The sequence below is a fragment of the Mastigoproctus giganteus genome, chromosome 13 (genome assembly GCF_048544385.1).
Source record: "Mastigoproctus giganteus isolate SK-2022 chromosome 13, ASM4854438v1, whole genome shotgun sequence".
Taxonomy (NCBI): Eukaryota; Metazoa; Arthropoda; class Arachnida; order Uropygi; family Thelyphonidae; genus Mastigoproctus; species Mastigoproctus giganteus.
The window spans coordinates 172,697,608-172,722,724 of NC_143587.1; the positions used below are offsets into that span (position 1 = coordinate 172,697,608).

The 25,117-nt window shown below is 42.4% G+C and overlaps 1 protein-coding gene across 1 annotated transcript in view; it reads left to right on the top strand.

Moving 5' to 3' along the window:
- Nucleotides 1-25,117, top strand: part of Smyd5 (SET and MYND domain containing, class 5) — a 331,312-nt gene that overhangs the window by 247,753 nt on the left and 58,442 nt on the right. The window lies entirely within an intron of this gene.

Below are 25,117 nucleotides of genomic sequence, written 5' to 3' on the forward strand. Positions count from 1 at the left end.
GGCCAACCAAATAATCCAAAAATGCATATGTTGCCTGCATCTCTAGGGGAGGGGGGCATACAAAAACTTTGGGGACCCCTCAATGGTCTAGATTTATGAGAGCGAATCCATCTCTTAAGTTTCACCCTTCTCTGCTACACGATCATAATACAGTTGATGAATTTTTTCCTCAATTTTGTTGCAACAACTCAATTTTTCTGTCTTTTTTCTTTTCCAAAAAAAATTATTAACTAGGTTAAAATTAATTTTTTAAAAATATATGTGAATTTCTTATTTTTGTTAACAAATTGACCATTAGGTGTGCCATATCAAGATATGTTACAAAATATAAATGCAGGGTAATAACATTATTTCCACATAATGAGATGCATATAAATTATCAGGCAATACACAAGCCTTGGGTAGATATAAGCTAGTATGTATTCAATTCACAAAAGAGGTTAGGAAAGCGAAGGCAGATTACGAGAAATCTTTGGCAAAGGATGCTAAGAAAAACAGAAAGAACTTCTTTAGTTATATAAACTCTAGAAAGAAGAGGATGAATCAGATTGGTCCACTTGATATCAATGGTTCGAATGTTGATGATCCTGCTGACAATTTGAATGAGTATTCTGCATCTACATTAATGCATGAGGTGTTATTAGGGGAGAAGAATGCCAGAAGTGTATCAAACTGTAACAGGGTGTTTAATGACTTTCTAATAACTGAGAGCAAAGTGGAGGACAAATTGTTGAAGTTCAATGAGAAAGTCACCTGCATTGGATGGGATCTATCCAGTTATATTAAAAGAGGTGGCAAAGGTAGTAAGCCATGATTATGAACAGACTTCCATCCCTTGTCGTGGAAGTTGATAGCCTAAATAAGTTTAAGGCTCAGCTGGACAGGTATTTCGAACGAACAGAGGGGTGAAGTGGAAGTGGTTATTTTTATTTATTTATGTTACTTTTTTTTTTTTTTTTTTTTGGCTGATGCTGCATAAGCTTGCTTTCTTGCATCAAATGCCTCTACTAATGCTAATGCTAATGCTAATGAGAGCATACTTGGACTCAGGGGAAGTCCCCACATACTGGATATGTGTAAATGTAGCGCCAATTCACAAAGAGGGATCTAAGAGTGACACAAGTAATAAGACCAGTTAGTTTAACTTCTGTTCCAGGGAAAATAATGGAATCTGTGGTTAAAGATGCATTGCAGGATGATCTAGACAAGACTGCAGGAATAATTTAGAAACAGCATGGGTTTGTTAAGGGAAAGTCTTGTCTGACAAATTTCATTGGATACTACGATGTGGTTACAAAGGAACTGGATGCAAAAAATAATTTTGATATTAGAATTAGTAGAGGCATGCGATGCAAGAAAGCAAGCTTATGCAGCATCGGCCAGAAAAAATGCTCCCATTTTACCCCTCCTTTTGTTCCAAATACCTGTCCAGCTCAGACTTGAATTTATTTACGCTATCAACTTCCACAACAAAGAATGGAATTCTGTTCCACCAACCAACTACCCACTAGCTAAAAGCAAACTTCTGCACATCTATCCTTTATCAGTCTTTCCTCAATTTCAATTTATGCCCTCTCAAGTGATTATTCTGAGCAAGAGGAAAAATCCCATCAGCATTGAGCAAATGCAAGAAAGGCACCTGGGGTGGATGGGATCTATCCAGTTATATTAAAGGAGGCAGCAAAGGAAGTAAGCAAACCCTTAGCCGTAATTATGAGAGCTTCCTTGGACTCAGGGGAAGTACCCATGAACTGGAGATGTGCAAATGTGACCCCAATTCACAAAGGAGAATCAAAGGGCGACACAAGTAATTATTGACTTGTTAGTTTAACTTCTGTTCCCGGAAAATTAATGGAGACACTGGTTTAGTAAATAAATTTGATGAATTTGAAGTATTGCTCAAAACATCAAAGGCAGATATTGTTGGGATATCAGAGACGTGGTGTCACACAGATATAAGGGATGCAGAACTGCAATTTGGGGAGTACAACGTTTACAGAAAGGATAGACAGGACAGGAGGGGTTATGCTATTAGTTAAGAAACACATAAAAACCAAGGAAGTGAAGCCAGTCGACATCGCTGGACAGTGCAGTGTTGAGTCAGTTTGGTGTGACATAAGCATTGGGAGATCAAAATTGAGAGTAGGAGTGTGCTATAGGCCTAATGACTCTGATGAGTATAATAAGGAACTGTACAGGGAAATAGAGTGGGCCAGTAAATCAGAGAGTCTTATAATGGGAGATTTTAACTTCCCAGATATTGACTGGAGGGGCTGGTTACTCACACACTAGCAGGGCTTTTGTGGATTTATTGGATGATTGTTTTCTACATCAGCATGTTCGGGAGGCAACAAGAGGGAGTTATACACTTGATTTGATTATCAGCAGTGATTCTTCATGCATTAAGAATCTGCAGATAAATGAACCACTAGGTGGCAGTGATCACAGTGTGCTGAAGTGGGATTTACTCAAAGAGGTAACTACCATCAGGGGTAAAGGGAAGGGTTATTGCTTCCGTAAAGGCGACTACGATGGACTGAGACAGTATTTAAATTCTATACAGTGGACCAACTGATGATGTTACCAACAGCAAATTCAAAATGGGAAGCATTCAAAGAACTTATCTTGAAAGCTACTAGGCTTTACATACCAACTAAGAAATATTGTTCAAGGTTTAGGCCAAAATGGATGTCAGATGAACAAATGAGGCATATGCAGAGAATAAAAATGCATGGGATACTTACAAATTAACACATGACACAGAAGCCTATGATAGATACAAGTTGATATGCAACCAAGTTACAAAGGAGGTTAGGCAGGCGAAGGCAGATTACGAGAAATCTTGGCAAGGGAAGCAAAGAAAAACAGCAAAGAGTTCTTTACCTTATGTAAACTCTAGAAGGAAGGGGATGAATCAGATTGGTCCACTTGATATTGATGGGTCAACTGTTGATGATCCTGCTCAGGTAGCTAACAAACTAAATGAATATTTTGCATCGACATTCACACATGAGGAGTTATTCAGCAAGGGGAATGCCAGAGGTGTATTCAACTCTAGCAGTAAGCTACAGAATCTTGAAATAACTGGGAGTAAAGTGGAGGAGAAACTGTTGAAGATAAACACAAGAAAGGCACCCGGGGTGGATGGGATCTATCCAGTTATATTAAAGGAGGCAGCAAAGGAAGTAAGCAAACCCTTAGCCATAATTATGAGAGCTTCCTTGGACTCAGGGGAGGTACCCATAGACTGGAAATGTGCAAATGTGACCCCAATTCACAAAGGAGGATCAAAGGCTGACACAAGTAACTATAGACCTGTGAGCTTAACTTCTGTTCCAGGAAAATTAATGGAGGCACTGGTTAAAGAAGCACTGCAGGATCATTTAGACAAGACTTCAGTTATAGCTCAGACAGAGCATGGTTTTGTTAAGGGGAAGTCTTGCCTGACCAACTTGATTGGATTCTATGATGCAGTCACAAAAGAACTGGATGCAGGGAATAACTTTGATATTATATACTTGGATCTTAGAAAGGCTTTTGATACTGTTGCACATGGAAGACTGCTACACAAATTGGAGCAGTGTGGCATTGGAGGCAAGTTGCGGCTATGGATAAAGGGGTGGTTGAGGGGGAGAAGACAGAGAGTGGTAATTAATGGACACTGCTCATCGTGGACTAATGTTATTAGTGGAGTCCCTCAGGGCTCAGTGTTGGGTCCATTATTGTTTTCTGTATTTATAAATGATATTGATGATGGTATATCAAGCTTAATGTCCAAGTTTGCAGATGATACAAAGGTTGGCAGGGTTGTCAAGGACACTACTGACACTATGCTGCTGCAACAGGATCTGGAAAGGTTGAGCAGATGGGCTGAGAGGTGGCAAATGAAGTTTAACATTGACAAATGTAAAGTACTGCACATGGGAAACAGCAACCCCAGAGCAACGTATCAACTCTGTGGTACTACACTGACAGTGGTAGAGAATGAAAGGGACTTGGGGGTGGTTGTGCAGGCAGATATGAAGTTCTCTGAGCAGTGCAGACGGGCTGCAAGAGTAGCTCATGGAGTATTGTCAATGATATACAGGAATTTTTCCAGCAGGGATAAGGAGGTGATTATTCCATTGTATAAGGCAATGGTCAGGCCACACCTAGAGTACTGTATACAGGTCTGGAGGCCTCATTTCAAGAAGGATGTAGAGCTGCTGGAACGAGTACAGAGAAGGGCAACAAGATTAGTGAATGGAACAAAGGGGTGCTCTTACGAAGAAAGGCTTAAGTTTTGCAAATTACAGTGTCTGGAGACTAGGCACCAGCGAGGTGATCTGATAGAGGTGTATGAAGCCTTGAATGGTTTAAGCATGCTCAATGCTGATGGGATTATTCCTCTCGCTTAGAAAAATCACCTGAGAGGGCATAAATTCAAATTGAGGAAAGACAGATGTAGGATAGACGTGCGGAAATTTGCCTTTAGTCAGCGGGTGGTTGGTTGGTGGAACAGACTCCCATCCCTTGTGGTGGAGGTTGATAGCCTAAATAAGTTTAAGGCTCAGCTGGACAGGTATTTTGAACGAACAGAGGGGTGAAGTGGAAGTTGGTTTTTTTTTTTTTTTTTGGCTGATGCTGCATAAGCTTGCTTTCTTGCATCAAATGCCTCTACTAATGCTAATGCTAAAGAAGCACTGCAGGATCATCTAGACAAGACTTCAGTTATAGCTCAGACATAGCATGGTTTTGTTAAGGGGAAGTCTTGCCTGACCAATTTGATTGGATACTATGATGCAGTCACAAAAGAACTGGATGCAGGGAATAACTTTGACATTATATACTTTAATCTTAGAAAGGCTTTTGATACTGTTGCACATGGAAGACTGCTGCACAAATTGGAGCCGTGTGGCATTGGAGGCAAATTGCTGCTATGGGTAAAGGGGTGGTTGAGGGGGAGAAGACAGAGAGTGGTAATCAATGGACACTGCCCATCATGGACTAATGTTATTAGTGGAGTCCCTCAGGGTTCAGTATTGTGGAGTCCCTCAGGGTTCAGTATTAGGTCCATTATTGTTTTCTGTATTTATAAATGATATTGATAATGGTATATCAAGCTTAATGGCCAAGTTTGCAGAAGATACGAAGGTTGGCAGGGTTGTCAATGACACTACTGACACTGTGCTGCTGCAACAGGATCTGGAAAGGTTGAGCAGATGGGCTGAGGGGTGGCAAATGAAGTTTAACATTGACAAATGTAAAGTGCTGCATATGAGAAACAGAACCCCAGAGCAACGTATCAGCTCTGTAGTGCTACACTGACAGCGGTAGAGAATGAAAGGGACCTGCGGGTGGTTGTGCGGGCGGATATAAAGTTTTCTGAGCAGTGCAGACGGGCGGCAGGAGTAGCTCACGGTGTATTGTCGATGATATATAGAAATTTTTCTAGCAGGGATAAGGAGGTGATTATTCCCTTGTATAAAGCAATGGTCAGGCCACACCTAGAGTACTGTATACAGGACTGGAGGCCTCATTTCAAGAAGGATGTAGAGATGCTGGAAAGAGTACAGAGAAGGGCAACAAGATTAGTGAATGGAACAAAGGGGTGCTCTTACGAAGAAAGGCTTAAGTTTTGCAAATTACAGTGTCTGGAGACTAGGCACCAGCGAGGTGATCTGATAGAGGTGTATAAAGCCTTGAATGGTTTGAGCATGCTCAATGCTGATTCTTCCTCTTGCTCAGAATAATCACCTGAGAGGGCATAAATTCAAATTGAGGAAGGACGGATGTAGGATAGACGTGAGGAAATTTGCCTTTAGTCAGCGGGTGGTTGGTTGGTGGAACAGACTTCCATCCCTTGTCGTGGAAGTCGATAGCCTAAATAAGTTTAAGGCACAGCTGGACAGGTATTTTGAACGAACAGAAGGATGAAGTGGAAGTGGTTATTTTTTTTATTTTTTTATTTATTTTTTTATTTTTTTTTTTTGGCTGATGCTGCATAAGCTTACTTTCTTGCATCAAATGCCTCTACTAATGCTAATGCTAATTCTCAAACCATTCAAGGCTTTATTCACCTGAATCAGATCACCTTGCATGTGCCTACTCTCCAGATACTGTAATTTGCAAAACTTAAGCCTTTCTTCGTAATTGTCTAATCTTGTTGCCCTTCTCTCTACTCGTTCCAACAGGTCTACATCGTTCTTAAAATAAGGCCTCCAGACCTGTATAGAGAACAAAAGGTGTGGCCTGACCATTGCCTTATACAAGGGGATAATGACCTCCTTATCCCTGCTAGAAAAATTCTTGTATATCATTGACAAGACACCATGAGCTACTCTTGCAGACCGTCTGCACTTCCCACAAAACTTCATATCTGCCTGCACAATTATCCCCAGGTACTTTTCGGTCTCTACCACTGTTAGTGTAGTACCACAGAGTTGATACGTTACTCTGGGGTTACTGCTTCCCACATGTAGTACTTTACATTTGTCAATGTTAAACTTAATTTGCCACCTTTCTGCCCATTTGCTCAACTTTTCTAGATCCTGTTGCAGCAGCGTACTGTCATTAGTGTCCTTAGCAAGCCTGGTATACCATCATCAATATCATTTATAAATACAGAAACCAACAATGTCCCCAACACTGAACCCTGAGGGACTCCACTAATAACATTAGTCCACGATGAACAGAGTCCATTGATTACCACTCTCTGTCTTCTCCCACTCAACCATCCCTTTATCCATGGCAGCAGTTTGCCTCCAATGCCCCACTGCTCCAATTTGTGCAGCAGTCTTCAATGTGCAACAGTATCAAAAGCCTTTCTGAGATCCAAATATATGATATCAAAGTTATTCCCTGCATCCAGTTCCTCTGTGACCACATCATAGTATCCAATCAAATTGGTCAGGCAATACTTCCCCTTAACAAAACCATGGTATGTCTGACGCATGACTGAAATCTTGTCTAGATGATCCTGCAGTGCTTCTTTAACCATTATTTAACCTTAAATTTTATATGTTTCTTAACTAACAGCATAGCCCCTCCTTCCTTCCTGTCCTGTCTATCCTTTCTGTTCACATTGTTCTCCCCAATTTCTAGTTCCACACTGCTTATGTCTCTGATATCCCAACGATATCTGTCTTTGATGTCTTGACTAGCACTTCAAGCTCATCAAATTTTTTAACTATACTCCTAGCATTGGTGTATGTGCAAGTATACATGCACCTGTTTCTACTCTTAGTTACCGTAACACAGCCCATGTATTTACTTGTTCCACTATGACTTCCAGCAATCCTGGAAATTCCCATTGCCCTGGTTTCCAGGCTGCTGCTGAATTGCATTTCAATAGAAGTAGTGCATGAATCTCTTTTACCTCTGCCAGCGGCTATTGTTAATCTATTAATCATTGTTATCTTCCCAAGCTATCAGTTTTCCGACCCACCTAACTCTGCCTCGATAGCATCAGCAAATATTCTTGCACCCTTTATATTTAAGTGTATCCCATCCCTGTAGAAGCAGTCTCTCCTGTTAACAAGCACAGACCAGGCCGAGAAAAATTCTACCCCTTGAGCCTTGCACAATCTCTCCAGGGCCGAATTGATCGACAAGGCTCTCATCATATACTCCCTCGTATCGTGACTGGGCAGAATTGCAGACATTCTCAAATTCAACCCTAACTCGTGGCTTTTTTTCAGCATTTCAGCTTGTACTTAAGTAATTCTGCCGGTCTCCTACTCATATCATTAGTGCCAACATGTACAACAGTATCACCCTTTGTGCCCTTAAAGGATTATATCTGCCCTAGAACGTCATCAACCTTTGCCCCTGGCAGCCATACCCTGGTCCTGTTCCATCTGTCCTTTTTGCACAATATATTCCCCGTTTCCCTGACAATAGAGTCACCTACAACAACTAGTTCCTTTCGGACCATCGCATTCTGCCTTGGGGGTTGCCTCTGTGTTGTGTTATGTTCAAGTGGAAGCTCTGGCATTGATGTGGGCAGCTGAAAGCTTGATGGGCCCCTCAATTTAAATCCTTCAAGGTCATCCACCCTGTCCTTCAGGCTCTCGTATAAGCCCATAAGAATGCAGAGGTTACCTGATTTACTTACACTCCTTACTTCGCGCACACACAAAGACATTCCCCTTGGCAATATCATGTCCTGTTCATGATTGCTCCACAAACGTCAAACAAGCAGTGCATTTCAATAGACTGTGATTCAGAGGACAACCGCCCCTCTCAGTTCTTCCCTGGGTTACAGTACTTCCACTAGTTTGAGCCTTTTGCTTTGCTGCTCTGGTCTGAGTCATGATTTCTATTCAAGTTCAATACAAAATATAACCCTAAACCTATATCCCAGTGCAGTTATAACACTATATATGTATATGTATTTTGGTATCGAATATCCGAGTTACGTTATGACTCTCTTATGCCCTGTCAACTTATATGTATTCATTTATGATGTTACGTTTGTAATAACTAGGTCGCTATATTTATTTAGTTAAAAAAGTACAATTCAATTGACATAGTGTGCGGGTCGGGTGCCACCTGTGGTTTCCCACATCTGCGCCATATGTACACTGTGAAGAAATACAGAACACTGTAAATGCCAGAAAATTAGTAGTTTTGTGTTGGGTTCTGTTGTGTGTCCTGGCATTTGGCCGCAGGGCCCCTGATGGAACCCCACATTGCCCGCACACACCACTAGGAGGTAGCCAGGCTGCCCATTATTCTCTGGCAAGTCTCCGTCAGGGTCGCCTGAGCTTCCTGAACGGAGACCAATTAAAAAAATTTTTTTTAATTGAAAAAATAATAATAAAAACCGATAATAATAATAATAAAAAATAATAAAAAAATAAAATAAATAAAAAATAAGTAAATAACTAATAAAAATAAATAAAAAATAAGGTAGAGTGCGGCAGTACAGGGTGTACGGAAGAAGATGGGGGATGAAAGTAAGAGTAAGGGGATGTAGGTAAGGGCATCCCATAAATTGACAGTGGAGCATATGCCTCACCAGGAGAAAAGGGGGAGGGGATAACTCCAGAAGGGTAGAAAAACCACTCAGCGAGAGTGCTGAGTGTGACTTATATTTTGCGGTGGAGTGGTCAAGACCACTGGAGCCTACCAAACCAAATGGACAGTTAGCAGGTAATCCTACTTTGGATGTTCCAGGGTTAGCAAGTCGATGCTGGTAAAACAGCTAAGTACAGATTTTTTATTTCAAGTTTGAGTAAGTCCTTTACAGGTTTCTATCCCTGGCTTTCAGTTGGTTGTAGAGTCCTGCACCTAGAAAAGAGGTTCTGTGCCTACTCCGTTAATGATTTGTAATATTGTTCTTCAGAAATTAGCAGGTGCTCCTGAGGTATGTGTTGTAGCCTGGTGTACAGTGTTCCTCGAAGATCGTTATAAATTGGGCAGTTATAAAGAAGATGGTCCCAATCTTCAATTTCTCCACATGTACAGTAGGGGTTATTGATGATTCCCGAGGTGGTCAACTTATGATTTATAGAGCCGTGTCCAGTTATAATATATGTACAGGAGAGAACACAAGGTGGCAACTTTGGATAAACTAGTTTGACATCCGGGATGAATTTCTTAGTTATCAGGCCCTTGTCCGTCTCCTCCCATCTTGTCTGCCAGATTTGTAGTAGCATAGCAGCTAGTTTTTTCTTTTCTTGCTTGCAGTCAGTGCGGGTGTCGATGGTATGTCCAAAGATGGTAGCTAGGATTCCCCGCGACAGGCAGTAGTGCAATCCTCGACGGATAACCTCCAAGTCAAGGGGGAGGACACCTGCAAGAACCTGTAGGGCCGGAGAACTTACTGTGCAACAGGCCCTGGTAATGGCAAGCAGTATACTTTGCTGAATTGTTTCCAGTTTGCATTTATTGCGAACAATTATTGCTCTATGGTACCAAATCCCAGATCCGTATGTAATAACGGAGGAATGTAGCATTATACAGGAGTTTGAGTGTTCTCCGGTTCAGACCCAGTCACACCTGCTTACTCGGACGATTAAGGCTGCATAATTTCTGATTTTTACTTGAAGGTATGAGAGGTGCGGGAAGAAGGAGAGCTTTGAATCCAGGATGATACCCAGGTGTTTTAGGGAAGTTACCAGCTTGATGGTTTTTCCTTGTACCTTGATCTGAGGTGGCCTTGATATTTGTAGGGTGCCTTTGAGAAGTATGGATTGTGTTTTCTGTGGAGAAATCCGGAGCTTCTGTAGAGTTGCCCAGTCCTGTAAGATCTGTAGTGCCTGATTTCCAGCGGCCTCGAGAGCTCCTCTGGTGTCCGCTGCGATGGAGATGGTAATATCATCTGCGAATGCTTGGATAGTAACAGGGCCCAGATCCAGACCAAGTAACTCATCAAGGACGATGTTCCAGAGGAACGGGCCGAGGACCGAACCCTGTGGGCAGCCTCTGTAGATAGATTTGGTGAGCTTCTGGTATGGTGAGGAGATGGTGATCTTCCTGTTGGAAAGGTAACTTTCTATACACCTGTATAAGTGTTTTTTTTTTTTTTTTTTTTTATGAAAATCCCAAACACGAAAGGTATCAAAACCTATAGTACTTAGTACCGTGCATGGGTTGAAGGAGAAGTATTCGGGGGGGGGAGCATGTCAAAGGTCCCGGCAAAGTGAATGGTTATGAGGAGAAAGTACTTATAATTAGTGTTGGCTGCAGCTTGGGTTATTTGGTAGAGAGCATCCTCTGTGCAGCGTCCCGGGCGAAATCCATACTGTGAATTGGATTGTAGGCCAGCTTCTGTGTAGTGTGTTAGGAGTCTGGTATGGAGGAGGCGTTCAAGTAGTTTGCTCAATGTGGACAAGAGGGCAATGGGTCGGTATGAGTTAGGCTGTTCTTGGAGGCTTCGATGGATTTTTCAGTATTAACTTTAATTCAGCTATTTTCCAGCTTTCTGGGCTTCCACATCAGTAGCTGGCCAAGAGGTGCGAGCTCTCTGAAAAGCTTTCCTCTTGTTATGAACAGTCCAGCGTAGACGTTAGAGTTCCTGAGACCACCATGGTACAGCACTTGGAAGAGGTTAGGCATTTATTGAACAGGTTAAGCAGAAATTGTGGATTTGCCTGGGCGACCTTTTTTAGTATTTCTGGTTCAATGCAATCTAGTCCTGGGGATTTTTTTATTCTTCATTTTGCCAAGGGCTTGCTGCAGTTCTTCAGTGTTAAATTCTTCCTCCACAGAGTCAATGTGGTAATTGTCATTATCTAGACAAATTTGCTGCTGTTGTGTTGTGAAATGATCGGCGTCGCTGATAAAGAGAGTATCCAAGATATTCATCATGGATTGCTCCCATGACGTTGTCATGATTCCTTGTGGTGTTATTGTGGAATGGACTACTTCTCCTCTTGGCAATTTGTTGGTAGTAACTCGGTACACCACTCCCCAAGGGTCCGAGTTACCAGTGGTGGTAACCAGCCGCTCCCATGTAGTTCTTTTTCGCTGCCTGATCATGGAAGTGTATTGGTTCCTGGTCCTCTTGTAGTCTTCACGAAGGGCTTCCACATCAGTAGCTGGCCAAGAGGTGCGAGCTCTCTGAAAAGCTTTCCTCTTGTTATGAACAGTCCAGCGTAGACGTTAGAGTTCCTGAGACCACCATGGTACAGCACTTGGAAGAGGTTTTTTCTTGGGCATAGATTGATTGCAGGAGAGGGTGATGATGTTAGTTACAAGCTTTTGATGCTGCTCGGGATTCAGGGAGAGTATATCAGAAGGGTGATCCATGATTGTTGACTGGAGAGAAGTTGTGAACAGCTCCCAATTGGCTTTGCTAATGGCATAGCGGTTGATATCGTAGTGCGGAGTAGTAGTTGATTCTATATTTCTTGTGAGGCTGCATGTAATTGCTCTATGGTCGGAGGTGGTCCAGGCTTCATTTACCTGCCACCCCGACACCTTACTTGAGATTGATCTTGTAGCAATTGTTATGTCTATTGTAGACTCCCACAAAAAGTACTGGAGAATGTTGGGAGGTTATTGGGCCTGTTTATTATATTAAATGGTGAGGTGGCTAGAAAGTCTTCCAAAAGCCGCCCATTATGACAACCAGGTCGGTCAGCTGTGAGGCTGTGCCAAGCAGGAGAACGGCAGTTAACATCTGCCCCCAGGATGATTTTAGTGTTAGGTAGAGTAGTGCTAACAGTTCTTAGGTAGTCAATAACTGGGCCGATGTTTTGACTGGGTCTACAATAGAGTGATACTAAATAGAAGGCACCTAAGGGGCCAATTACATGGGCACACACTGCCCAACCTGTGCAGAGAGAAGAGATTTTGGTGACCATTATGTTCGGGTTCCAGATGACTATGGCAGCCCAGGGAGTATCTTCATCTGCTTGAATTATTTTATATGTGAGAGGATAGCCTCTAACTTTCTTGGAGTGGGTGTATGGTTCTTGCAGTAGTAATATATCAATGTTTTCTTCATCTGCCTTTTTTCTTATTTCCGCTGCTACTGCACATGCTCGCTGAGCATTAAGTTGTATAAATTTAATAACACTGTTATTGAATAGCTTAGCCCTCACTACCATAGTCGGTCTTCAGTTGTTGGTTTCGCTTTGCCTTGATGTAAATAGGACATTTGTTGTCCCTGATTGAATGGGATGCATCCAGTTTTACTGCTTTGCAGTTTGCGCACGTCGGAGCAGATGATTTGTTTGGGCAACTGCTATAATGATGCCCTTTTTGGGAACAATGCCCACAGGTAGGATCCATCTGTGTGCATGTGTGGGTGGTGTGCCCAAAACGACAGCATCTGAAGCATTTAGGAACAGCCACATGTTCCTTGAAGCAGTGGCTGCTCCAACCAATAAAGATCCTGTCTTGAAGTTTTAGCTGGTTCCACGCTTGTGGAGAGAGATCCACTACCCAATTGCAAAGGTTGGGAGACTTTGACTTGGTGCAGTATTTTGCTTTTATGTGCTCCTTGTCTCTTTTCTTGGGTCGAGTCTCGAATGTTCCTGTGTAAAATTTCTTCAGTGATGCTGTCTGGAGTAATTTCCCTGTCCAAGTCAAAAATAAGAATTGATGGACCTTTCTTCTTGGGGTATTCTGCTGTTAGACCGAGGGAACTAATTCTAGGATTAGAAATTATTGCCTGGGCCTCTTGTTTTGTTGCAGTCTCAATTATGACACCAGTGTTTCTAGTTTAATTTCAATTCAATTGACAAAAAAGTGTAAAGTGTATTCGTGTCTAGCGGCACCGGAGGTTTCCCCCAACTCCGCGTTGCTTTCATTGTAGGTGTAACAGTTCACTGTAAAGGCCAGAGATTTAAAAGTGTATGGATTTTGTAAGTGTAGTGTTGTGTTTCGTTGTTCTTCTGGCCATTTAGCCGCTAGACCCCTGCTGGGGCCCAACGTTGTCCACACTTAGCCTTGTGGAGGCAGACCAGGTACCCAGTAATTGATATTTTACTCTGGCAGGCCCTGCCACCTAGTTTCCTGAGATTTCAGTGGCTAGGGCCTTAAAAAAAAAAAATAATAATAAAAATAAAAAAATAAATAAATAAAATAAAATAAAATAATCGCTGAAAAAGGTTTAAGCCTGCGCGGTTTGAATTTGGACATATTTTAATTTTTAACATTGTGTGGGACGTTCGCTGGTGTATAGACAGAGTAGGGGAGAGAGACTAAAGACTGGGGGAGAAAGCCAGAAGTATGGGGACAATAGAGTAGGTGTCCCCAAAAGCAGTGGGGCAGGCCCATGCCCCATCAGAGGTAGAGAAGTGGGGAGTGGCATACATACATACAAGTGTATTTGTAAGTTATTGGCGGCTTCCAGGGTTTCCCCTATATCCGCCGTTTGTTAGGCTTTTCGCCAAGTTGCCGGCTTAGAAAAGAAACTTAAAAGAGCATCTAAATATAAGAAATATATATATTACACACACAATAAAAAAAAAAAAAAAAGTTTAAAGAATTTAAATTTTAAATTTTTAAGTTTTTGAATTTTGGAGAATAAAAAAAAAAAAAAAAAAACTTTTGCATCTGATAGATGAAATGTGTAATTAGGTGTGCATTAGTGTTATGTTTGCGTTGTGTGTTTGCCGGCACCTGGCATTTAGCAGTAGGGGGCTGTGGCAGGTTTGTGTTACGGCCCCTCACTCCCATCCCTAGCCACGCGGAGGCAGCCAGGGTCTACTTTTTCTTATGGGGACGCGGACTGGTCCGGTCCTGTGGTTGATTCTTTGGACTTCTGGTGTCCCGTTAATTTGATCCTGTGTGACCGGGTAACGCATCAGGGAAGGTCCCCTCAGAGTTACCAGGGCACACCTTTAGTTTTGTTTCCTCTTAGTAATTAAATATTATAATTAAAGTAAAATAAAATAAAGTAAAATAAAGTAAATAGAATAAGGTTAAGATAAAGTAAAATATAACAAAACAGAGTAAAACAAAATAAATAAAATAAAATAAAATGAGATAAAACATAGTAGAATAAGATTAAAATGAAACAAATAAATCTAATCCATCTCTTGCAGGGCCCAATCCTGTCCAAGAGCGGTAGTGATGGCACATATTGTCAAGGTGACATGGCAAGAGATATACATTAATATCATTAATTATTGATTGTCTGATATACAGCAGCACGAACACCGCCATTCCTCAGACATCATCATTCTTTGTTACACATCATTAACATTACACATCAGGCAAGTTTTAGTCTCTTAGTTCCTTTAGTCTCTTTCCTTGGAGTCACTTCATAATATTTTTATATTTATTTGCTATATAATATTTATTATATTTCTTTATCTAACGTGATGTTTATCTTATTTTGTCTAGTCCCACTCTTGCAGGGCCTAATCCTGTGGGGAGTGGCAGGGGGGAAAACAGTAAACTGTCTCCCCCCCTGCCTGGAGATTGGGAATTAAAGGTGAATAGGACTAGGGAGTCCTATTCAGACCGCCATATGGTGTAATGCGAGTAGTTCCTGCATTTATGTCCAGTCCGGGCTTTTTGTCACTTGGTTTGTTTGCATGTAATCATCTTCGTTGGTTAGTTCCTATGGCAGTGTCTGACCAGGTTCCTTGTCACTTTGCTATTTTCTTGATCTTTGTAGGGTCCTGTTGGGTCCTTTGATCCATTTATGGCCTCACTTTGGTCGGGGTTGTCTTCTTCCACGCTCATTTTGATTTCCTCTTACTCTTTGCAGTCTTATGGGGTGGTCGATTTTCTTCGAGCATGTAATTTACTTTCATTCATTGTGGATGGCAATTTCCGTTCTTCTTCGGTCGAAGACTTCTCGTGCAAATTGGCTGAAAGCTGCGTAGTCATCTTCTGTGTCCAAGAGATGGTGTTCTTTATTTTTTGGTATGTACTGTATTTTAGTTATTAGCAGGCTTCTGTGTTCCTCATAGCACTCACAGTCGTGCATTATATGATGCCATGTTTCAGGCTCACCACAGGTGCAAGTTAGCTCCTCCGTTATGCCCAGCATGTTCAATTTTGCCTTGAATGGGCCATGGCCCGTTAGTAAGTACATTGCATTTAACCCCAGGTTAAACCACGGGGGCGCTTTTCGATACATCTTGGCAACCAGTGGTATGAATTTCTTCGTCACTTCGCCTTTGTTTGATGCTGTCCATCTGTCCTGCCACAGCTGTAGCAGATGAGCCATGATTCTATGCTTTTCTGCTTTGCAGTTGTTGTTTGGTTCTAGGGTGAGTCCATAGATGGTAGTGGGTGTTCCCTTAGACAGGTGGTACATGAGCCCGCAGCGAGTCACCTCCAGGTCCAGTGGGAGGACTCCTGTCAAGACCTGGAGGCCGCGCGTGCTCACTGTTCTGCATGCACGAGAGATGTGCTATGCTGGATTGTGTCCAGGTGTCTTCTATTTACTACTGTTCCTGCTTTTTTGTACCATATCGGGGATCCGTAGGTAATGGCTGGGATGAAAATTGCTTTGTAATACAGGGACAGGGTTTTTCTGTTTAATCCCCAGTCCCTGCGTGAGACTCTTGCTATTAATGCTGCGTAATTCCTTAGTTTTTCTTTCAGGTGGATGATGTGAGGGGTGAAGGTTAAATTACTGTCGATTGTAATTCCTAAGTATCATTTGTTTTGCAAGTTTGATGGTTGCTCCTGCTATCTTTATTTGCGGTGGTCTGTGGATGTCAAGCACTCCTTTCAGTAGAACAGAGTTCGTCTTCGTGGGTGAGATCTTCAACATGTGTAGCTTTGCCCAATCCTGTAACACCTGCATGAGTCTCCCGGCCCAATCTGGAGTCCGCCTCCACCATCAGGACCAAATCGTCAGCAAAGGCCTGGCAGCCCACTTCGCCCAAGTCCTGAGCCAGGAAGTCGTCAAAGACAATGTTCCACATGAGTGGCCCCAAGACCGAGCCCTGGGGGCAGCCCCTGCGGACTCATCGAGCCACTTTTCGAAAAGGTGTTACCACCTCAATTCTTCGCTCAGTTAGGTAATCCTTTATACACTTGTAGAGGTTTGTTGGGAGCGCTGCCTCCCGGAGCCGGCCGAGGACGCTCGGCCACCACAGGGTGTCGAACGCCCCTGCGAAGTCCACTGCAATGACTAGGAAGTACTTCCTGTCGCATTGGGTTGCTTTGAATATAACGTTTTGGATTGCTTCTATGGTTGATAATCCCGGTTTGAATCCATATTGTTTTGGTGATTCTAGGTTTGCAGCTTTGTAGGGGTTCATAATTCTTTTATGCAACAGCCTTTTGTATAGTTTACTCAGGGTAGTCAGTAAAGCTCTCGGTCGGTAGGAATCCGGTTGTTCTGGTGGCTTGTTAGGGTTCTTCAGGATGAGTTTCAGATTTGCGGTTTTCCAGGACGTCGGAAATTTCCCCGCTTGCAGGCAGCAGTTTAGAAGTTTGAGCAGGAGGCCGGGTATGTGTTCCACAGCCTTTTTGATCAGCTCCGGCTCCAGGAGGTCCGGTCCCGGGCATTTCCTATTTCGCATCTGTGCCGCAGCATTTTGTAGCTCCTCCATGGTGAAGGGCGGCTCCATTTGTTGCGATGCGTATGCCTCGTTCGCTTGGGAGATTTCTTCTTGCTTGTCACTGAGGTTGTCTGGGGGTTCTAGAATGATTGTCTTTAGAATATTATTAATTGAATCATCCCATGTTTTAGTGAGGGATCCTTGAGGCATTTTTGTTGCTGTCGTTATTTCCCCCCTGGGGAGCTTATTTGTGGTTATCTTGTATCAACCCCCCCGGGGTCCTCATTTCCGGTCGCAGAGACTAGTCGCTCCCAGGAGGCTTTCTTATTTTTCTTTATTTTTTCAGTGTAGGCATTGCATATCTGTTGGTATTGATGTCTTAGATAGGCTACCTCTGCGGGTGTCCAGGTTCTCCGCGCCCTCTGGTATTCTTTTCTCTTTATTTGAACTTGCTTTCGTAGTCTTTGTAACTCCGAGGTCCACCACGGCATGGCTCCTACGGGGGGTGTCTTCCTTTTCATCACCATTTCCGCTGCAGTGGTTATAATGTGGGTGACTTTCTCCTTCATCCTGTCTACGTTTTTCATCCTGTCACTCTCCCATCCGGTCACTTCCTCTTGTGCTTTGCGGATCAGTTGTTCTCGAAAGAGCTCCCAGTTTGCCTTTTTGATGGCGAACCTGCTCGCCATGTATTTGCCATTTGTTGGTCTTGGCATCGTTCTCTTGATATTGAAGGTGATTGTGCGGTGAACCGATGTGATCCAGGCGTTTTGCACAGTCCAATCGCTCACATGAGCTGCTATGTTTCTTGTGGTTAGCGTGGTCTATGGTTGATTCCCATAAGGTGTTGCAGTATGTCGGTAGATTGAAGGGTTGATTCTTTACAGTGAAGATAGAATTTGCTAGGAACTCCTCAAGCCTCTGTCCATTCCTGGTACCTCGTCGGTCTGGTGTAGTGCTGTGCCAGACAGGGGAGCGGCAGTTTACGTCGGCACTGATTACGACTCTTTGTCCTGCTAAGGTTTCTTGCACTGTTTGTAGGTAAGTGATAGCGAAATCTATTTCTATTCCGGGTCTGCAGTACAGCGAGATCATATACAGGCTGCCAACAGAGCTAATAATATGGGCACATGCTGCCCATGGCGTGCATAGTTGTGGTATTTTTGTTGTGGTTATCTCCGGGTTCCATACTATCACCGCCGCTCTCGGAGTGTCTTCGTTGCATTGTACAATTTTATATCGGAGCGGATAGCCCCTGACTTGCCCTGTGTGAGTGTAGGGCTCCTGTATCAGGATAACATCTGCGTTTGCCTCATCAGCGCTTTGCTGTACTTGGTCGGCCACTGCTCTGGCCGCTGTGCGTTTATTTGGTGCACCACAAGGATTCCGTTATTAAATTTCTTATGGTGTATCCCCATAATTGATTCGTGACTGGTATGAACTCTTAGCTTTCTGGTAAGTGGGGCAGTGTCGTGTGTGGAATGGGCATGATCTAACCTCAGGGATTTGCAGTTGGTGCAGATGGGATCTTTTTGTTTCTTTGGGCAGCTGCTGTAATTGTGGCCCATTTCAGAGCAATTCAATTGACATAGTGTGCATAGTATTAGGGTCAGGCGCCACCTGTGGTTTCCCACATCTGCGCCATATGTTCGCTGTGAAGGAATACAGTACTACTGTAAATGCCAGAAAAGTGTTGTGTGTTGTATATGACATATTGCGTTAGGTTCTGTTGTGTGTCCTGGCATTTGGCTGCAGGGCCCCTAGTGGGACTCCACGTTGCCCGCACACACCACTAGGAGGTAGCCAGTCTGCCCATTATTCTCTGGCTTGTCTCCGCCAGGGTCGCCAGAGCTTCCTGGACGGAGACAAAAAAAAAAAAAAAAAGAAAGGTAGAGTCGGGGAAGTACAGAGTGTACGCAAGAAAGGAGGGTATAGCTAGAAATATGGAGGATGTAGGCGAAGGTATCCTCCAGGTTATCAATGGAGCAATAAGCGCCATCAGTTGAAAGGGGAACCCAGGAAGGACGATAAATAAGACAGCAAGAGAGCCGTGTGCAAGTTGCTACTGAAGAATGAGGTGGTCCATACGCCAGTTGATCCTATCCAGGTTAAGATCGGTTTTGCCAGTTAGGTTAGGATCAGATGTTGGTGTTGTTCCTATTTTGTGTTGGCAATAGGGTGCTCCGTCTTGTGAAGAGGGCTTGTGCAAACTTGGTAAACGCATAGTAGTAGTTTTCTTCTGTGATGAATAAGTGTTCATTTCCTTGAGGGTTATCTTGGATACGAGTAAACAGGATGCTGCGGAGATCCTCATAGTGTTGACAGGTATATACTAGATGGTTCCAGTCTTCTATTTCACCACATGCACAGTAGGGGTTGTCAATGATTCCCATGGATGTTAATTTATGGTTTATTGATCCATGTCCAGTGATGAGGTAGGTAGTATGAAGACCAGGAGAAAACCAAGTTGGAGATTTAGGAAATACGGCATTCACATACGGTATAAATTTCTTGGTGATTGGGCCCTTGTCGGTAGCAGTCCATCTGTCCTGCCAGGTCTGAAGTAGTAGAATGGCAATTTTTTTCTTTTCCTGCCTGATTTCATTCAGGTTATTGATGGAGTGTCCAAGGATAGTTGCTGGTATACCCCTGGATAGACAGTAGTGGAGGCCCCTTCGAATAACCTCCAGATCAAGCGGAAGGACGCCCGCAAGAACCTGAAGGGCTGGGTTGCTAACTGTGCAGCATGCCCTTGTAATAGTAAGAAGGATGGTGCGCTGGATGGTTCCCAGTTTACGTTTGTTGTTGTAAAGAGTTGCCCTGCGAAACCAGACCCCTGATCCATACGTTATGAAGGGAAGGAAGATTGATTTATACAGAATCTTAAGGGTGCGTCGGTTCAATCCCCAATCGCGACGACTCACCCGTGCAATGAGAGCAGTGTAGTTTCTCACTTTCGCGTGGAGGTGTGCGAGATGCGGAGAGAAAGTGAGCTTAGGGTCAAGTACTATTCCCAGTAGTTTTAACGTAGAAACTAGCTTGACGGTTTGGCCTTGAAGTTTGATAGTGGGGTTTCTAGTAGGCTGCAGTGATCCCTTCAGGAGAATGGATTGTGTCTTTTGGGGTGAGAGTCTTAGTTTGTGTAGGGCTGCCCAGTTTTGAAGGATTTGAAGTGCCTGGTTTCCTCTGGCTTCCAGAGAAGCTCTGCTGTCAGCCTCAATCAAGATGGTCACATCATCAGCAAAGGCTTGTATAGCTACAGGACCTAGGTCCAGTCCAAGGAGCTCATCCAGGTCAATGTTCCACAAAAAAGGACCAAGGACTGAACCCTGGGGGCAACCTCTGTAGATTGACCTGGTAATTCTTCGGTACGTTAAGGAGATTGTAATTTTCCTATTTGATAAGTAGTTTTCGATGCATTTGTATAAATTTAATGGTATATTTGCTTGCCTAAGTCTGCGAAGGATACTTGCCCACCAGAGCCTGTCAAATGCTCCTGCGAAATCTATTGCTATTAGTAGGTAGTATTTGGAGGTAGAAGTTGAGACTGCAGAGATGATCATTTGCAGTGCGTCTTCTGTGCAACGCCCCGGTCGAAATCCAAACTGGAAGTTGGACTGGAGCCCAGCTTTGGTGTAATGGTCTTGGAGCCGTACTAGGAGTAGTCGTTCAAACAGTTTACTGACCATGGATAAAAGGGCAATGGGTCGATATGACTCTGGTTGTTGGAGCGGTTTAGACGGATTTTTTATGATTAGTTTTACATTGGCATTTTTCCATTCTTCTGGGAAAGATCCATGGGACAAGCACTTATTGAAGAGGTTGAGTAGAAACTGGATGTTAATTTGGGCTGTTTTTTTAAGGACTTCGGGTTCAATGAGATCTGGTCCGGGACATTTCCTCTCTTTCATTTTGGTAAGAGCCTGCTGCAGTTCATTGGTGGTAAATTGGTCTTCTACAGCATTGTTGAAGTAGATGTTGTTTGCCTGGCATATTTCTTGCTGTTGTACTGTCAGAGGATCAGTATCTGTACCAAAAAGTGTGTCCAGAATATTGGCCATAGACTGCTCCCACGATGTAGTCATAGTGCCGTTTGGTGTGAGAGTGGATTGGATAACTTCGCCCCTCGCGAGCTTGTTGGTGGTGATGCGGTACACCACCCCCAAGGGTTCAGTATTGCCGGTCGTTTTGACGAGTCATTCCCAAGATGATCTCTTACACTGCCTTATAAGGGAGGTGTAGTCGTTTCTGACTCTTCGATATTCTTCACGGAGGGTGTTGACCTCATTTGGGGGCCAAGAGGTACGAGCTCTCTGAAAGGCTTTTCTTTTGGAGTGTACAATTCAGCGAAGGTGCTCCAGCTCTGGGGACCACCATGGGACGGCATTAGGCATTGGTCTTTTCTTTCTAATTGATTGATTGCAGGCCTGGATGATGATTTCTGTTGTGAGCTTTTGATGTTGGTTGGGGTCCAGTGCTGGAAGATCAGAAGAGTTGTGGTTCTGGATCATGGTCTGCAGCGTGGAGCAAAAGATTTCCCAATTGGCCTTGTTAATGGCATAGCGACTAATATTGTAGTGAGGTGGTGGAGTTGGATCAATGGATCTTGTGAGTTGAAATGTAATAGCTCTGTGATCTGAGGTGGTCCAGGCCTCATTGACCTGCCACCCAGAAATTTTGCTGGAAATGGATCGTGTAGCTATGGAGATATCTATTGTGGATTCCCACAGAGTGCTGGAATAGGTATGCAGGTTATTGGGCTTGTTCAGAACCAGAAGGGAGAAGTGGCCAGTTGACAATGAAATTTAATAAGATTAATAAATTTTACTGATTAATTGATACTACTATACTCGCTAACTAGTTTTCCATTAAACCTTACTCTAGCCTTGTATCGTATAATAATGGCGGTAAGTTATGAACTGTTAATGTACGGACACAAGGTATTATTTACTTTTCAAATCACACTATCTAAATTAAAAATAAACCACGGAGCTTTACTAGGTTTATAAGCTACTTATAGAATATAATTTAATCTCACAATTTAGTCAATAAAGCAGCTAAGTATAATTAAAAACTTCTGTTTGCGGGACCTGCAAAACCTGTCCACAAGTGGATATGATACCCTTACTGATACTAAGTAATAACCTACAAAACCTCTATCTAAATTCAATTTAAACTAAAGTATTGTTACTAGGAATATAAAGCAACTCTATAAAATAAATTAATTTAAGTCAATAAAAAAGCAAAAACTTCTCTATTTGCTGGAGCCATAAAAACTTTGCCTACTGCAACAGGATCTAGAAAAGTTAGGCAGATGGGCTGAGAAGTGGCAACTGAAGTTTAACTTCAGTTACCACTTCTTAGCCCAGGACAAATTCCAAATACTGTATATGGGTAGAAGCAACCTCAGGGAAATGTACCACCTGTGTGGTACTACACTTAGGATGGTGGAAAATGAAAAAGATCTGGGAGTAATTGTGCAGTCAGATATGAAGTTTTCTGAGCATTGCAGACAGGCTGCAAGAGCAGGTCATGGGGTATTGTTAATGATATACAGGAATTTTGCTAGTAGGGAAAAGGTGATTATCCCTTTGTATAAGGCAATGGTCAGGTCATGCCTTGAGTGCTGTGTACAGACCGGCAACAGGATCTAGAAAAGTTGAGCAGATGGGCTGTAAGGTGGCAACTGAAGCTTACATTGACAAATGTAAAGTACTGCATATGGATAGCAGTTACACCAGAGTAATTTATCAACTGTGTGGTACTACACTCAGGGTGGTAGAGAATGAAAATAGCTTGGAGATAATTGTGCAGACAGATATGAATTTTTCTGAGCAGCACAGACTGCCTGCAAGAGTAGCTCATGGTGTCTTATCAATGATATACAAGAATTTTTCTAGCAGGGATAAGGAAGTGATTAGCCATTTGTATAAGGGAATTGTCAAGCCACACCTTCAGTACCGTGTACAGGTCTGGAGGCCTCATTTTAGGAAGGATGTAGAGCTGCTGGAATAAGTACAGAAAAGATTAGTGAATGGAACAAAGGGTTGCTCTTACGAAGAAAGGCTTAAGTTATGCAAATTACAGTGTCTGGAGACTAGGCACCTGTGAGGTGTTCTGATTGGGGTGTATTAGGTTGTGAATGGTTTGAGCAAGCTCATTGCTGATGGGATTCTTCCTCTTGCCCAGGTTAATCACCTGAGGAGACATAAATTCAAATAGAAATACGATTGCTGAATAGATGTACAGAAATTTGCTTTTAGCCAGTGGATGATTGATTTCTGAAACAAACTCCCATCTGTACTTGTAGAAGTGGACAGCTTAGATAAATTCAAGGCAGAACTAGACATGCATTTGGAGTGAATGGATGGGTGAAATGCATGGGTTTTTTTTTTTTTTTTTTTTTTTGGTTTGTGCTGTATAAGTTTTCTTTCTTGCATCATATGCCTCTGCTAATGCTAAAACCTTGGATTATTGCTACCCACTGCAAATGGGTAACAAATTACATAAAATTAACATCTGAACTGTGTAGTACTATGTGCAGGGTAGTGGAAAATGAAAAACCCGTGAGTAATTGTGCAGTCAGGTATGAAATTCTATGAGCAGTGCAGACACAGGCTGCCAGTACAGCTCATAGGGTTTTGTCAGCAGATAAGGAAGTATAAGGCAATGGTTAAGCCACTGTTGTGTAATAGGCAATGGTTATTTCCAACAGATCCACATCTTGAATACTGCCTGGAGACTCCATTCTAAAATGTGGCCTCCAGGCAGTACTCAAGATGTGGATCTGTTGGAAATAATCTTGGAATTCCAAGATCTGTTGGAAATGCAAAGAGCAACACGATCTATTTAGGGAATAAAAGGATGCTTTCCATGATTTCCATTTGAATAAAGATAAGGAACATAATAGATATTAGTATGCTGTAGTTTGCCCTATATAAAAGCTAGAAACGCTTTATAATAATTGATTTAGATAATAAAAATCATAATGATATTTTTAAAATAAATCAAATCTTAAAATTGATTATTTGGACTTTAAATTTCCTTACTTCCATTCAGCACTAAAATGGCCAGGCATTAAAATCATATTGAACTCCATTTAATGCCACTAATTGTTCACACTAATATTATCATATATCACTGTTCATGTGTTTGTTTGTTATTTGGTTTTTAGGAGCATTAGCAACTAAGGCCATATTGCTCCGGGAATATGCGGTGGTCATTCCCTGACCTTTCTTCATCCTCCGTATTTGGTGGTGACTGGATTGAACCGCGGTCTAATCAAGAAGCGTGTGCTACGCACTGCCGCTCCTGCCCACCTGGCTACGGAGGCGCCCTGTTCATGTGGAAAGTTCACGATATAATGAATATGCAGAATTTTTATTTCATATACCACTTAGATTTTTTAAAGTTAGTTTACTTAACCTCGTTAAGCTAAATGAGGTCATTTACCTCATCAAATGATCTAAATACAATTAGGTTACATTTTTGGGACCTTGCCATACCCATCATCAGACCATACTTGGAAAAAAGTTACAATTAATTATTAATTAATTTATGCTAATTTATTTGTGATAAATTGATTAATAATTAATTGTAACTCCCCTCTCCCACCCCTAATTAATTGTAACTCCCCACCCTTTAGTACAGCCAGTAAGGTCTGCTGATGAGTTCTGGCAGGGTTCCCAAAACGTAGCCTAACCGTATAGTACGTTTGGTCAATGAAGCTAAATAAAACTAGTTTAAAAAAAGAAATGTGATATAAGAGTGGTTATTTAGAGAGGAATTTTTGTGGCAAATTGCCACATAATGTGATTTCCTAATTATATTAGAATGTACTATATAATATCGGTGTTTAGATACACCATAGACACTCTTAAAAAACTACAAGTAGTTGTTGTTATCATTTGCTCTTTCTCATTGTGCTCTGCCTTCACGACGAGTTGCCATGATACTGCACTACCTCAAATAAGTAACGCTTCACTAATAGAGAAGACTATTGTTACTTATTCTCAGTGAGTACCACCACCCAGACATGTTTCAAGGCTATTGGCCTATCATCAGTGGGTGGGCAGGTACCCTAGTATTGCAGACATGACGACCCAGTTGTGAAGTTAATCGCACAATATGAGAGATGCCAAAAGGCATCTCTCATATTGTGCGATTAACTAAGTAACAATAGTCTTCTCTATTAGTGAAGCGTTACTTAT